Below are 4,939 nucleotides of genomic sequence, written 5' to 3' on the forward strand. Positions count from 1 at the left end.
GTTTTTTTCCAAATACAATCATTTTACTGTAGGTTAGGACGAGGCCACATATATTTCCAAGTTCGAACAAAATTAAGATTCAAATTTAAACACACGCCTATAAATTTGATGATCAAATTAGCCTTGGAAAAACAATACTTGTTTCGATTGAAAGTTATTCCTGACACTACATTCCTACAAAATTGGCAGATTTAAACGATACTAATTCAATAACTAAAATAATGCAAGCCTAATGTATAAACAATTCTAACATTTACATTTGCATGAAATCCAGGATAAAAGTGTGATTATATGATACATTTGGAAGCAAAGAAAGTATTCACGAAAGTTTGCCTTAATAGGCCTACCATCATGCACTGATTCGATATGACTGGTTCTACAATATTATAACGCCTTAAGCACATTTCTAAACAATAATGCTATTGCAGATTTACTAACAATTTTGTAGTTGCTAAATACGTAAACACATTTTCCTTCACATTCACAATATTCCTGGTTCCTGTGTGACCTGGACAGGAAGCGTCAGTCTGGAGAATTGAGGCTCCCTTCGCGTGAGCTGAACTTCGGCTGGGCGTAATGAGAAGTGACCCATCAGGAAGGCGAGGACACCGAGACCCAGGCCTCTTCCGTTAGGTCGAGGACTCTTCCGTTAGGTAGACCCAGCTGTGTTTATCCTTGCAGTGCTTCGCCTTGATGTTGGGCCAGTGGTCCCGAACCTGCGCCACTCAACGACTGTCCGCTCGCTGAGGGCCGCCAGGTGAGGACAGGACAGGAATCCATGGCCATAACTGACAGATAATTACCGCTTGGACACAAAATAATCTCAGAGCAAGGTGGATATTTATGTGACGGACGATGCGCAGTAGCCTATATCATTAGAGTGAAAAAATATGTTTGTGAGTTATGAGTCCCATAAACTTATCACCGTCAACTAAATCCAAACTGGACATTTACGCATGACAGATTGTATTACGGGGTATGCTATAGCCTATATTACGGCTCAAAAGTAGCATAACTCTTAAATATCATTGATAATACACTCCATTGCTATTCATTACATTTCTATGCATATTTATTTCATATAAAATGCCCTGTAAACATACCACCCTAGATAAAGTAGCCTACACCTGCTCTCAAACCGTGGGACAAGTGGAATTAAATATACATCTAAAACAGCAGTTCATTTTATGCTGCTCCTTTGCAACAACAACAAAGAAAGTTAAACTACTACAACTAAAACTATTTTTGAACAAAAATATAAACCAACATGCAACAATTTCAAAGATTTTACTGAGTTACAGCTCATATAAGAAAATCGGTCAATTAAAATCCATAAATTAGGCCCTAATCTATGGATTTCACATGACTGTGAATACAGATATACATCCGTTGATAACAGATACCTTAAAAAAAGAAGGTAGAGGCGTGGATTAGAAAACCAGTCAGTATCTGGTGTGACCACTATTTGCCTCATGCAGCGTGACACATCTCCTGGAACTGGAACATGCTGTTGTACACGTCGATCCAGAGCATCCCAAATATGCTCAATGGGTGGGTGACATGTCTGCTGAGTACGCAGTCCATGGAAGAACTTGGACATTTTCAGCTTCCAGGAATTGTGTACAGATACTTGCGACACGGGGCCGTGCATTATCAAGCTGAAACATGAGGTAATGGCGGCAGAAGAATGACACGACAATGGGCCTAAATTTACATTGATAAAATGCAATTGTGTTCATTGTCCATAGCTTATGCCTTCCCATACCAAACCCCACCGCCACCATGGGACACTGTTCACAACGTTGACATCAGCAAACTGCTCGGTTGGACATAATGCCAAATTCTCTGAAACGACATTGGAGGCGGCTTATGGTAGAGAAATTAACATTCAATTCTCTGGCAACAGCTATGATGGACATTCCTGCAGTCAGCATGCCAATTGCACGCTTTCTCAAGACATCTGTGGCATTGTTGTGTGACAAAACCGCACATTTTAGAGTTTGTGGCCTTATATTGTCCCCAGCACAAGGTGTGCCTGTGTAATGATCATGCTGTTTTATCAGCTTCTTGATATGCCACATCTGTCAGGTGGATGGATTTTCTTGGCAAAGGAAAAACGCTCACTAACAGGTATGTAAACAAATGGGTGCACCAAATTTGAGAGAAATAAGCTATTTGTGCGTATGGACAATTTTGGGGATTTTTTTTTCTCTCCACTTAATGAAACATGGGACCAACACTTTACATGTTGCGTTTATATTTTTGTTCAGTGCATCTTCACCATAATAATGGCTCACAATGATCTGTGATACATAGGCTACATTTTAGACATAAGGCCATGACTGTTCATCATTTTTGCAGCACATTCAGCTCAGGTAGGCCTAAACACTGACATGAATTCCGGTGTTTCCCCACTACTAACCTAATGCTTTAAAAGGTGAGTGGGCATGTCTCAGGCTGAGCCTGTGGAAAAAACATACTCCAATCAGACAGAAGAATAAGACTTGAGTGAAGTCTTTGGTATTTCTGTACAGCCTAGCTATGCACACAGATGTCTTCAGAAGCAAAGAAGATAGGATGCCAAATGAAGACAGACTCAGGAGAATGAATGATAATGCAACCAGAGGCATCATTTGACACTCATCTGCATCTGGCCCATCTGTTGTGACAAGCCTATCAGAGTTGTGCTCAGTTTGTTTCACCTTTGTGTACATTTCTCCTGCCGCACCCCGGCAGCTTGCCATATCTGTGGACAGATATTAAAAACAAGCTGAGGTAGACCTACTGGAGTCGTTTACCTAAAAGTTATGCAGAGAGAGCAGAGCAAGTGTTTCACATTTTCCCAAAGCTTTTCAGCGATTGTAGGTACTACAGTTTGTTCCATTTGCCAACGCTGACGGACATTTTATGCTGAATATAAAAAACATCACTAAAGAGAGAAACAACCGTGATGCATTCATATTAGTGTGCAGACAACAAAGATGACTCTGCCTACAAAGCATGGCATTTTACCTGCTCTCAAGCAGAAAACTATTTCCTTACAATCATATTCCTATTCATTTCTATTTTATAAACATTCATGCTCAGTTCGTCTCACGTCATCACCCAGTAATCCAACCCACCATTAATACACCAAGGTCTATTAAAACCTGTGCTGTAATAGCATAGCAGAGGCCTAGGCGTAGCTAAACACTCCACTGAACTGAAAGAAAATATTCAAAATCACAATGGCCCGCTGACCCTTGACCTCCAAGGCCATGGTAGACACGCTAGGTGATAACTGACTGAGGCACGGGTTCTATTGTGCGTCCGGCCCTGTTGTGGGGTTCTCTTGTCTCTCCATTTATTGACTTCCTAAATGATCCATTATGAGGCGATTTACGACGCCCCCCCCCCCTTAGTTTGTGGGTCGCTCCTCCATTCAGCACACATCTGCAGCAATGAAGCAGCATTTGATTTATCAGAGAACGGACGGAAGCCGGCCCACGCCACTTCTGTTGTTTGTTCAAAGTCTACAGGAGAAGTAGGAAGCTATTAGGAGATTGAACAAGTCGCGGCAGAGGTCACGGACAAAGGTACGGCGAGAAGTCTGAGCGGAGGGAAGACAAGGATAGAGCACGCGCCAGGGGAGTTAGTTCATGTAATGAACGGCTTGTTCTTTCCTCTTACTTGGGAAGGAGGAATATCTAACTGCTGTTAGGAACGTCAGGAGTCCTTGATTTCTCTGGCCTTTTCCTGTAGTCTGACGAGCTACTCCGGTCTAGGTCATCCCAGGAGACTGGGGCTTTATGAAGCAAAATGTCTGTGTGAACGTCTGTTTGAAGTTTATAGAGGTGTAGGCAGTGCAGCCCTGTAACACATGAGATCCCATGCTGCTCATTGACTCACTGGGATATTATTAGAAACACCATTTACACCCAGTAGACAAACATTACGTCTGTTTTCTCTGGTAGTTTGACAACAACTATGGCGGACGGCTTCTCAACTACCCTGATCAAGGAAGACTCATTTAGTTTCTAGGTTGCAGTTATACAACTGTTGATGCTTGGTGGATGTACAGAAAAACGTATTTATTACCAGGAAATAAAAAAGTAAAAAAGCACAGCATATACTATTTACATATGGTGTACTTGGGGTGTAAGTCACAAACCTTACATGTATCCAGACCTCTGGCAGTCTATGGGGGTGCCACAGGGTTCAATTCTTGGGCCGACTCTCTTCTCTGTATACATCAATGATGTCGCTTTTGCTGCTGGTGAGTCTCTGATCCACCTCTACGGAGACGACACCATTCTGTATACTTCTGGCCCTTCTTTGGACACTTAACAACCCTCCAGACAAGCTTCAATGCCATACAACTCTCCTTCCGTGGCCTCCAACTGCTGAACCCCCAAAACCAATTCCTCTTTGGCCGCCTCTCCTTCCAGTTCTCTGCTGCCAATGACTGGAACGAACTACAAAAATCTCTGAAACTGGAAACACTTATCTCCCTCACTAGCTTTAAGCACCAGCTGTCCGAGCAGCTCACAGATTATTGCACCTGTACATAGCCCATCTATAATTTAGCCCAAACAACTACCTCTTCCTCTACTGTATTTATTTATTTTGCTCCTTTGCACCCCATTATTTCTACTTTGCACTTTCTTCCACTGCAAATCTACCATTCCAGTGTTTTAATTGCTATATTGTATGTACTTTGCCACCATGGCCTATTTATTGCCTTTACCTCCCTTATCTCACCTCATTTGCTCACATTGTATATATACTTATTTTTCTACTGTATTATTGACTGTATGTTTGTTTTACTCCATGTGTAACTCTGTTGTTGTATGTGTCAAACTGCTTGCTTTATCTTGGCCAGGTCGCAATTGTAAATGAGAACTTGTTCTCAACTTGCCTACCTGGTTAAATAAAGATGAAATAAAAAATCCAATGAAAG

Source organism: Salmo trutta, chromosome 27 (genome assembly GCF_901001165.1).
Source record: "Salmo trutta chromosome 27, fSalTru1.1, whole genome shotgun sequence".
NCBI lineage: Eukaryota > Metazoa > Chordata > Actinopteri > Salmoniformes > Salmonidae > Salmo > Salmo trutta.